The 12,261-nt window shown below is 42.3% G+C and overlaps 1 pseudogene; it reads left to right on the top strand.

The window, feature by feature from the left end:
- Positions 1-7,067: 7,067 nt before the first annotated feature.
- Positions 7,068-7,192, top strand: LOC114702830 (annotated as a pseudogene).
- The last annotated feature ends 5,069 nt before the right edge of the window (positions 7,193-12,261 follow it).

Genomic DNA, 12,261 nt, shown 5'->3' with positions numbered 1-12,261 from the left:
GCATCATGTCTGATCTTCCCTTCTCAATGTCCACAGAATTCCTGTGTTAGAGCTGAAGATATAGGTCAATAAGTGGAGTGCTTGCCTAGCTTACACAAAGCTCTGACTTCTCTCCTCAGCACTAAATAAACTGGGCATGGTAGCATACCCCTTCAATCTAAGCAATTGAGAGGTGGAGACAGGAGGATCACAAGGCCATCTTTGGTTACATAACAAATTTAAGGCAAACCTGGGCTACATGAGTCTTCTCTCTCTCTCTCTTCTCTCTCTCTCTCTCTCTCTCTCTCTCTCTCTCTCTCTCTCTCTCTCTCTCTCTCTGTGTGTGTATACATATACATGTAATTCTTATGTCTGATCTTGGGTACTGTCACTTGCATAGGACAACTTTTAGTGATTCAAGCCTTATTGCCTAGTTGTCAAGAGCAATCAATGAACATCAATACTGCCTGCCCACCATAGCCTTGTCCTGGCATAGTGGAGAGTATTACTTGTTTTCCTTCTAGAAAACCCAGCAGCTTCTGGCTAACACACAGCCACACTTGATCAATATGTGATTCAGCAAGTACCCAGTCTTTTCCTCTTTAACTGTGTTTTCTATCCCATGGTCACAAGGCCAAGGCTAATAAAGCAACCCACTCGCATACAGCACCAGCCCTCCAGCATTGAGCATTAAGATTCTGCAAGCTGCACTCTGCTGTCTGGGTTCCAGCAGAAGGCAGGATGCTCTCATCCAAAGCCCGGTGTAAACACCTCGCTCTGCAGGCTGCAGAGTGCTGGCTCAGCTGCCTGCGTCACCACATTGTCCATGTGACACGGGAAACATTTGCTAACTCTCTTTGATCGTAGTCTTCTCATTTAAAAAAAAAAAAAAAAATCAAGCTACGCTGCAGGGCTTTCTAATTTTTAAACTATTACTTTTAATTTTCCTGAGTAGATATTGGACATTGAATGCACTTCCTCACATCCGTTCCTCTCACTTCTGTTCTCCTCCCTCCCATTAGGCCTCTTTGTTCTCCTAGACAGCTAATACAGCAGATGACAAAGCACAGAGGCTGGAGACTGAGATTCTTCTGTCAGGGACATGGGATGACAGTCATGGGGATCCTGAGAATGTCACAGTCAGTGGGTGGTGCTGGGAGTGAAGAGGGACTGGGCAGGAGAGAGAACGGCCTCTGTAAAGCTTGAGTAACCCCCTCCCCGATTCCCATAGAGGAAAATACCTCATTGGTCCTTAAGCAAGTGTGCAGAGTGTGTATGATAGAACCGCAGCCATGTGCCCACCTTAGCACGTGCTCAGATCATTTTGACACTTCTCTGACAAGAAAATGAAACGCTGAACTGAACCCACTCTCTATTTGGAAGGAGAGGTTTTTTGTTATTGTCATTTTTTTTATTTTTGAAAAAATGCCATTCTGAAACCCACATTGCTTGTCTTATCCCTCAGCCTGTGGGAGCTCTAGCTCTGCAAGGGGCATCGATTTCCTTTTGTGTGTGCGCTTCCTCACAACTCAATTAGAACCCATTTTTCCAGTGGGCAATGATCTTGATCCCATTAACATTCATGAGATGAGCCTGTGTCCCACTTGTTGTTTAATAAGAAAACGAGAATCCAGGGATATTTATTCAGTCTAGTAGCCCATCACCTTGGGACAGCATTACTACTGCAATTCCATTAGAAAGCACCAGCAATTGGAGGGGAAATGGCAATAACAAAAAATTGTCGCTTTTAGACAATAGCGAGGAAAAACAAACTTATTTATTGTGATCTCCTCCACTGACTGTTTAATCAAGAGAGAAGCTGACATGCTCCAGGCAGTTGGGGACTCTGCAGTGCCTCAGAAATGGACTGAGCATGATGGCCCAGCTGAAGAGAAAGGCGAAATGCCAGCCAACTCTTCCACACTGTCTGAAGATTCCTCTCATTCCCCGGAAGCCAGCCACCCACACACATTTTGTGCATTTTGTCAGGCCTTGTGCCAGAGCCCTTCCATGCATTATTTCATTATTTCATTCAGTCCTCACTGTAATGCCAAGGGGAAGGTTTTATACCCCATTTTTATAAAGTATGTGGTTATGCCTCTCGCTTGGGGTTATGTATTTTGTGTTAAATGGTGACGATGGAATAGAGCTTTGCAGTCAGACCTGGGGGGTCGGGGAGAGGAACACTCTCTCAAACCGAGTGCATTGGCAGGAGCTGAAAAAGAACAAAGCTGTGTGGGCATGGGCAACAGGGTCACAACGGACTGTACAGAGCCAGTGTGTACAGATCTCGAGTGAACAGAGAGTGGTGACCAATGCCGTCTTCCCAGACGCTCACCATCACCATTTGTTCTCTCCTTCATGGAAGTCTTCACTTAGCCTTGCTCCCTGTTTGCACATTTGAGGAGTAAGGCCACACAGAAGGTTGTTGTGTGTTTGAGGGGAGATGGAGACGTCCCCCTCTTCTTTCCCGGATTCCTTCTTTGGCTATATCCACACATGCTCTGATGTTAGGACCCCCTCTCAGTAGTGAGCCATTGCCTCACTCTGCTTATATGGTCATAAGAAAATATTACGTATTGAGTGCCTTAAACACGAACCTGTGTGTCTACAGTTCTGGAGGTTTGGAAATCCAAAACTGAGGTGCTAGATTATTCCATTTCTCAGTAAAGGCTCTTTTGGGTTGCATATGGCTGTCTTTTTACTGGATGTGGAGGTGAAGGAAGGAAAGAATGGACGGAAGGTGGAAGAGAGAGGAAGAGAATATAAATGTTATGATCTGTGTATGAGGTATGTCCCCTAGAAACTCACGTGTTGAAAACTTTGTACCTGTTGAATCTGATCATTAGGAGGTGACTGGATCACGGGTGCTCGAATTTCATCAATAGCTTAATCTACAAATGTACTCACTATTTAAATACATTGCTGGGAGGTTTTCAAACCTTTAGGAGATGGAGTACAGTTGGAGGAGGGTCACTGGAGCCATGCTTGGAAACATGCAACCTTCCTGCCTGTCTCTGCTTGCTGCCCCCATGAGGTAAGCACCTTTGTTCTTCCTGTTCCTCTTCATGGTTCTGCTTCATTGTAGCCCCAGAAAGAGCAGAGCTGAGTAACCATGGGCTGCAACTGCTGCAGCTAGAAGTGGCATAAACACTCCTCTTTTGAGTCTCTCCTCTCCCATTTTTATCAGAAAGAAAAAGATCTCCCAGAGTGAGTGAGCATCTCTGACCTTGTCTTGTAAGGGCACCAATCCCACCAGAGCCCCCCATCATTATGGCTTCAGTTGACCCTAATTGCCTCACAAAGCCCTGTTCCAAACGTCACCACAGAGAGGAAGGTCAGGACACTCTACCGGACACCTGAACTCTCTTTATTCTGCAGCTTTTCCTCGCTATTGATTCCTTCTCCAGAAAACTGAAGGAAGTGCCCTGAAGTTCTGCATGATCCAAACGAACCACTGTTTTACACAGTATAAGATGCAATACTCTGGCTTGTCCTTAGTCCCCAGACTCCTAGTAAAATCCCTTTTTTCCCCATACCCTGCCTACATCTGAGGTCACACAGACGCCATCCCTGGCAGTCAGCAGAAGTGCTGAATGAGGGCTGTCCTGGTCCACAGAGACACCCATCCTAAACACCTCCTTCCAACACTGCTCAGGCTTACATCAGCACGTGCCTCTTTGTTCCCTCGCCTCAGACTTCTGGGCTCCTTTTATTTTTCCTTGTCTTGCTGGTACCTGACCGACCTTTCAAGAATCACAAATATATGCACATATGCCTATAATTTGTATTAAAAGACCTATGGTGCCAAATATGGTGGTGCATGACTGACTGTAATTCCAGTATCGAGAGACCAAGGCAGGAGGACTGCTGAGTCTGAGGCCAGCCAAGGCTTTGCAGTGAGTTTCAGGCCAGTCAGGGCTATGTAGCAAAACCTTGCCTCAGAACAACAATAACAAGGTACAGCCAGTGTGGTGGTTTATGCCTATAATTCTAGTGTTTGGGAGGGAGAGACAAGAGGATCAGAGTTCAAGGTTATTCTCAGTGAACAATGAGTTTTAGGTCATCCCGGGCTGCAGGAGACCCTATTTTAAAACAGATGCAAGCATGCAGGGAGAGAAAGGGAGAGCAGAGGATTTAGAAGATGTTGGAGAAGGGCACCTAATTGGGGCTTTTCATCCATGCTGCAGATGGAATTTAATGTGTTAATACACATGCCAGGGTCTACCCTGGGCTGGGCAGGCTCTGTACTACAGGGCTACAGTCCTAGCCCAAGGACTGTTGTTTAGAAAAAGGCTTTTCCTATCCCCTTTAGCCAGAGAACACTTAGTTACTGTTACATGAATAATTTTTTTTTTAAAAAAAAAAACCTTTTGTGATCAGAGGCAGGAGTTTTTCTATGTCCGAGTTAATCTGACTCCTCGGGCAAAAGGAAATCCTTATAAAAGATAAGGCCAATATAGCATTTCTACTTAATATGGTGCCTAACTTCCTTTCATTGAATGGTTTGGAAATGATTACATTTTCCCTTAACAGGATAGCTGAAATATGTAGAGAGAGCTAGAGCAATAACCTTGAAGTTTTCTTGAGGCTAAGAGACTTCACAGTGGCTACTTCTATCTGTGGCCATTTTAAGATAATTTGATGTAGTCCCTCAGTAATGAGGAAAGAGGACATGAATAAGGATAGAGGGAAACTTAGCCAGGGATGCGGTGCTTAGGCGTAATGAAAATTGCTGCTTTCTTACTTCTATGAGAGTTCAAAGACCTAGGGTGATCTCCCCAAATAGCTTCAGCTAACCCGAAATAGGAGAGAAGATCAGAATTAATGGCATCCTCGATGGAAAGTTTAAGTCTAATTAGCTCTCAGGCTGGCTGAATTTTCTTAATTCATCAATAGGATTCTGGGAAGCCAGGCAAGCAAAGCAGGCAACAGAGCTAAGTCGGAAGAAAGAACACAGGATAAAACAACAGACCCAGGGGATTTGCTCCACGGTTTGAGCCACCTGGCCCAGAAGCTGTGACCAGTCTGTTACCTGGTAAATGGGATCCAAGCAGAAACTTGGAATAGTGGCCCATTTACACTCGGATTAATTCTCTATAACTCAGGATTCTGTTAGTAAATGGATTAAAGAACCATTTGATCTTCAAAAAGAGGTTTATGGTTGCTTTGATGATTAAGTACCCAGGGGAAGCAATGGATTATCACGGATAATGGATTAGGAGAAGGGGGGTATTAAGAACTCTCTTCCCTGGTCACATACAGATGATGTTGAGGTTAAACAGGGACTAGACTGACCATGTGGTGTCCTTGAATGAACAGTAGAGATAAGCAAAGTGAACTTGGCTAACTGAAAGGAACCCATTTTTCTTACTTCTTGGAGGAAAATCAGGGATTAGTAGAGCTTTGAAGTCTAACCTCCATTATCCCAAGATGGTAAATGTTGGGGAAAGTACTTTGGAAAGGAAAAAGAACAGAAAAGACACTTTCTTTTTTTTGATCAGAGGTTAACTTCTGCCCAATGAGTATCAATGACAACCAGGCAATGGCAATCCATGGAGAACTCTGCTGTGGGGTAAAAGGATCCTTTGGCTGGTTCCTCCATGTAGATGCTGGTCTCAGATCTGTTTAGAGTTACAGCCCACAAATGCAGGTGGAGGAATAGCTGGTTGCCAAGCTGTTGCTGTGCAGAGAGGAAGATGCCAGGAGAAGGCTCTGCACATGTGACCGGCTTCTGGCGGTGCTGTGAGGTTTATCTTCAGATGGCCTCTTCCTTGTAGTGCTATTTCCTGCCCAAATGAAACAAATGTAAACTTCGCCCTTCCAAGTCTTAGGAGAGAATACATCAGAAATTCGATTTTTCTGATCTTTACAGGTAACTGTAACTGAAGTGACAATATTGGCTGGGGGCGATTGTTAACACCTAATTTGTTTTCCAGATTCCTAAATGGCCCTTGAAACTTTCTACTGTGTGCTGCTTCACTGGGCTGTGTATTGGAACCTCCATTCTTCAGTGTCTCTGTGTCCCCAGAAACATCACTGAACCTCTTGGAACTATAGGAAACTTGTATGTGAAGGATAATTATTCTGTCTACTTTTCATGGTTTTTGAGAAAACCAAAGTATAAATGAGATCTTGATAAAAATGTTTAGAAAACTGTTATGTAAAAGAAAATCAATTCACAAGTTCAGACTGGTTTTAAATTTTTGTTGTTCTATGGGTGTGATTGCTTTTGCTTGCAAGTGTGTCTATACACCACATTTGTGCACAGTGGGCATCAGATCCCCTGGCACCACCATGTGGGTGGTGAGACCCAAACCTGGGTCCTCCACAAGAGCAACAGGGCTCAGTCATAGCCACCTCTCCAGCCTGAGGCAGTTTTAATGCTACAAAATTCGAACATTTTTTTTGAAGAAATGTAGACAAGATTATTCTAAAAGTTATATGGAAAGAAAAATCACATAAAAACTGATCTGTCTAAAATAATTTTGTATAAGAAGAGTAATGTGGGAGGGATCATAGTACTCCATTTCAATATTTATTGTACACACCTACAATAATCAAATAGTGTGTTACTGGCAGGGGGCTAACCACACAGACAAGCACCAGAGAACACACAGCCCAGAATTCCAGCTGCTTTTTCAGAATAGTGAGAAGTGAAGTAAAGGACAGCTTCCCAATGAGGAGGTTCTGGAGCAGTTAGGTATCTAAGAGCTAAAAAGTAAAAAACAAACAAACAAACAACAAACAAATGAACAAACAAACTCACCAAAACCTAATACCTTTATGAAAGCCTAAACTCATCCTGTACACTAAAGTTAACTCAGAATAGCTTGTAGATTTGAATGTGGGGCCTGAAAGATTTTAGAAGAAAATAAGAGGAAGTCTTCAATACCTACAATTATGTTAAAATTTCCTAGATGTGACACCAACTTCACCATTCACAAAAGGAAAAAAATTAAAAGGCAGACATTGTGGCAAACATCTGTGGTCCTACCAGTTAGGAAGCTGAGGCTGACGGATGGAGACCCTGAAGCAGCTTGAGCAGCATAACAGGACCCCAAGTTTAAAGGAAAAAAAATCGGTCCATACTTACCTGGCAGGGGAGATACCATGATCACGAAGGTGGTTTTCCCAGGGCGAGGCTTATCCATTGCACTCCGGATGTGCTGACCCCTGTGATTTCCCCAAATGAAAGTTTTAAAAAAAAAAAAAAAAAAAAAAAAATCGGTCCATGACATTTCACTAAAGCCGGAAGACTGGTGCTCTGGGAGAGATCCTATTGAGAGGAAAAATGACAAACTGCATAGGTGATGATGATGGACTTAAGTCCAGAATATGCAAATAACTCTCAAAACTCAATAATAAAATAAATACTTCAACTAGAAAATAAGCAATGAGCACAAAAAGCCATTCACCTAAGGACATCAACAGATGGCAAACAGTACATGGAAAAATGCTCACAGCCCTAGAGGCAGAGGCGGATAGATCTCTGTGAGTTAGAGGCCAAGTTGGTCTACATAGAGAGTCTCAAGACAGTTAGGGTCACATAGAGAGACTTGGTTCAAATAAATAAATAAAAATTAGCATTATTATTAAAACAAATAAAAATGTTCAGCTTTACTAGCCAGCCAGGAGATATGAATTAAGAAAATGATGGGGTATTACTGCATACCTAATAGAGGAGTAAAATAAAACAACTAATAATACCAATTCTGCCATGATATCAGAAGAACCGGGTTTTGTAGTGATATATTGTGTACCCTAATAAATTTGCCTGAGGATCAGAGGATAGAGTCAGCCACTAGATTAGACATAGAGGTCAGGCAGAGGTGGCACACACCTTTAATCCTATCACTTGGGAGGCAGAGATCCGTCTGGATCTCTCTGAGTTCAAGATCACCCTGGACTACATGAGATTGATCCAGTGCAGGAGAGAAACAGAGCCAGGCAGTGGTAGCATACACACCTTCAATTCCAGCACTTGAGATCTCATGCCTTCCCTTGGGAAGCACACATGCCTTTAATCCCAGGAAGTAATATGGCAGGGCAGAGAAAAGTATATAAGGCACGAGGAAACAGGAACTCCCTCTCTTTAGGCTGAGGATTTCATAGAGGTAAGAACTAGTGACTGACTGTTCAGCTTTCACCTTCATAGCTGACTCTGGGTTTTATTTTAAAAGACCATCAAAGATTTGTGTTACAGGGTTTCACACACATTGCTGGTGAGAATATAAAATCAATCAATATAGAAAATTATTTAGCGAGTTTAAAAATCTAAACCTACATTTATAATACCATTGCTGGGCACTGGCTCCAGGAGAATGAGAGCTTGAGACACCCAAAGCCTCTGTGAACTATTCATAACAATTTTATCTTTAAGAGCCCCAAATTAGAAAATTACATTAGGGGAATGGCTCAGAAAACTGTGTTACATATCTCAATACTTGGGTAATTGGAAGGAGGAAGGTCAAGAGTTCAGGATCATCCTAGGGTACATAGTAAGTTGACAGCCAGAATGGGCTACATAAGACCATGTCTCAAAAAGATACAACAACAAGAAATAATTGTGCGTTATCTATTCTGTGACATTCCTTAGAAAGAAAAGTGAGCATCCTAGGCTGTGGATGAGGCTAAGGTGTAAGTACTTGCCTAGGCTTCAGAAGGTCCTGGGTTTGATATCCTGTATCCCATGAGCCAGGCTGGTGGCACATACATGTGATCCCAGCACTTGGATGTTGAAAGGTGAAGTTCAAGGTCATCTTTGGCTACACAGTGAGTTTGAGGCCTGCCGGGGCTACATAAGACCTTTCTCAAAAAGAAAGAGAAGAAAAATGAAAAAGATAAAAGGAAAAAATTAATAAATTACTAATAGACTCCATTTGATAGGCAAGCTGGTGCTCTCTCTGTCAAGGGCATCCAGATTCTAACTCCTCCGTGGGAGTCCAGCTGCCACCTTTTGAAGTGTTCTTGAAGGAAGGAGAGAGGAATGAGGAAATATTAGGTAGAAAGATAGACAGAGATAATAAGAAAGACAGAGACACAGGATAGCTTCAGGAGGGCCCTGGATCAATACCCAGTCACCCAGAGCTTTATTCAAAAGGGCTTTTTATAATATGCCAAGGGAGAGGCATAAGACTTCCCCCTTGTAAGATCAAAGCACAACGTATACACAAGTGCAGACCCTTCCAAACACCTGATAAACACACCAGTGGCCAAATCATCTCACTATGCAGCCCTGCCGGGTAAAGCAAGCCCAGATTCTCTGGGAAGCCTCTGCAGGCCACCACACTTCCAACCTGTGACTATGTCATCTTTGTGGCAAATGGACTTTACAGGTGTTGTTATAATAAAGAATTTGAGGTGAGAAGTTAATCCTGAGTGACCTTCCTGGCCCAGTGTGATTTCATGGGACTGTAGAAGAAAGAGGAAGCACAGAGACAGATGTGTTCATGGAGTTGAGGTCCAGGGATGTAGAACTATAGACCTAGATGTGCCCAACAGCTGGAGCAAGGTGAGGCTGCAGATTTGCTCTTTGAGCTTCCAGAAGCCTGCCAACACCTAGATTTTAGCCTAATGAAACATATTTTAGATTTCCTACCCTTAGAAGTATAAGATAATAAATATGAGTTGCTGTAAGTACTACATTTGTGATAATCTGATACAGTGCAATAGAAAACTAATTCTCACAAACTGGAAGTGGATGGATCTCCAGGCCACATATTACATAATCACATTTATATGGTGGTTTTAAAACAGAAAAATTATAAAGATTGAGAACAAATTAGAATTTGCCAGGGCTTGGATACAGTGTGATGAATGTCACTATAATGAGGCAGAATGGAGGGGATCCTTGCAGGAGGGGGACAGGCCTGCACCTTGACCATGGTGGTGGCGAAATGAACCTGTGCCTGTAATAAGATGTCATAGAGCCGGATTCTCACACTGTGTGTGTTAGTGTCTGCCTTCTAATGTTGATACCGTGCTGTACTTATGCAAGATATAGCTAACAGGGGGCTGCATAGCTCAAATGGCAGAGTGTTTGCAAAGCAAGTTCAAGGTCCTGGGTTCAATTCCTAGAACTGCATAAACCATGCATCATACTCTCAGCACTGAGGAAGCAGAGGTTAAGAAGTTCAAGGTCATCTTGGCTACATATCAACTTTGAGGCCAATTTGGCATATATGAGACACTGTCTGGGAAAAAAGGTATAACCAATGAAGAAATAGGGTAATGGGTCCATGGGGGTACCCTGTGCTATTTTTGCAAAGAACTTATGAATCTATAATTATTCCAAAAAATTATCTAAAAGTTTTTAAAGTTTAATTTATTTTGAAAAGCAAAAGAAAAATATCATGACTAATAGCTTGTAACAAAGCACATTTAAAAGAATTATCTTTATTAGTCATGGTGGTGCATGCCTTTAATCCTAGTACTTGGGAGACAGAGACTGGCAGATCTTTGAGTTTGTGAGTTTGAGGCCAGTCTGGTCTGCAAAGTGAGTTCCAGGTCAGCCAAGGATAAATAGAGAAACCCTGTCTCAAAATCAATCAAACAACTATGTTTATTTGATTCTAAGTGTCTACAGAAACACATGTATATGGCAAGCTTCAGTCTTTGGAATTTTTGGAATTAATATGAGACTGAGAAAACTCTAAAGTGATCATTTTAATTACTGAATACCAATCCCCAAACTTGACAGTTTACAATTAAGCTGCTCTTCACTTAAAATACCTGAAATCTGTGCACATATGATTTAGCTCTTGGCCCATCAGGGAATGCTAGTCTGCTTATGTATACATAATGTAAACCTTCTCAGCCACAAAGAAGGAAATGGATGGCCATTTACAAGGAAATGGATGTGAATGAAATAATCACACTAAGTGAAACAATCAATCCCAGAAAGGCAAATACATGTTTTCTTTCATTTGTAGTTTCTAGATTTTATATAGCTACATAAAATTGTGTGTATGTGAATATATATGACTTAAAAGTAGAAGCAGAGTTGTCTGAGAAAAAAAAGAGGGAGCAATGGAAGGGTAGAGGGACAGTAAAGGGGTGCAAGAATAATATGCTTAGCATATAGTACATATATTCACAAAATCTAAAAAGGGTTTTTAAAAGAGTCACTGTCCTGAAGAATTTAAACAAGTCAAATAGGGTCTAAAACATATGGTCCCCGGCTGACGTCTTTAGTAGCCCGTGCTAGTCAACTGGAGTTGCCATAAAGAAATCCATAGACTGAGTGGGTTAGACAAGTTAGTGGCTCTCAGCTTGAGGGCCTGAAAGTCTGAGATGATGGAGTCTGTGTGGTCAGGTTCTAGAGACAACCTTCTCTGTAATTTGCAGAAAGTTGTTGTTTTTCCCACGGTGCCTGCTCGGAAGCAAGGAGAGGTAGGGTATGATTGATGATGACTCTTCTTCTAAGGTCATTAAGTCCACCAAGAAACTGACCAGCATGGTCTCTTTTAACCTAAGCAGTTCTAAAATCTGTACTCACAGACACCAATCCTAGGGGTAGGGCTTTGGATATGAAGCTGGCTGTGGGAAGGGGCACATTTGGATTCATGGTAGACCCAAAATGAGTACTCCAGGCTGAAATTAAGATGTACATTCCTAGAAGCAAATAATTTGGTGTTCAGTAACTCAGCCAGTGTCCTGGGAGCTGGTTGAAAATTTACATAGAAAAGATATTGTTATAAGCATAAACACACGGGTTTGTATTTTTGTAAAGATCTGAAATTTAGAAATAGGACTGACAAGATGACTCATTGGGCAAAGGCACCTGCCTCCAAGCCTCACAAGCCAAGTTTGAGAAAGGACTCCCAGAAGTTGTCCTCTGACTCCATGTGTGTGCCAAAGCAGAGGAATGCCCCCTTACTTAACAAATATACAAAATAAAACTACAAATGAAATTTAGAAACGTGTATCGAATGAGAGTCTATGGACTTGGTCTCTTTGGTGTCTTGCCTCCCCTGTCTCTGGCTAGTTTGAGGGGTTGGTATTGTGAATGTGGTTGCTGAGTTCAATGAGCTCCTATAAACAGTGCCTAGGGTGTTGCTGAGCACATACAAAGTGTAAGAAATATTAGTCCCCCTTCTTTCTGTGCTACTACCTAAAAACTAAAGCACATTTACAGGGAATAGGATGAGTTTCACAAGTAGAAGAGTGGATGAAAAGGTCAAAGGACAGAAGAATTGCAGTAGGAAGAAAACCTGCAGCAGTAACTACTGGGGATCTGCGAGGTCAACAACCCAAGGCAAGAAAGACTCTGAAAATTGG

The sequence above is a fragment of the Peromyscus leucopus genome, chromosome 15 (genome assembly GCF_004664715.2).
Source record: "Peromyscus leucopus breed LL Stock chromosome 15, UCI_PerLeu_2.1, whole genome shotgun sequence".
Classification (NCBI taxonomy): Eukaryota; Metazoa; Chordata; class Mammalia; order Rodentia; family Cricetidae; genus Peromyscus; species Peromyscus leucopus.
Note: the sequence above shows the minus strand (reverse complement) of the source record. Positions and strands in the feature narration are given on the sequence as shown.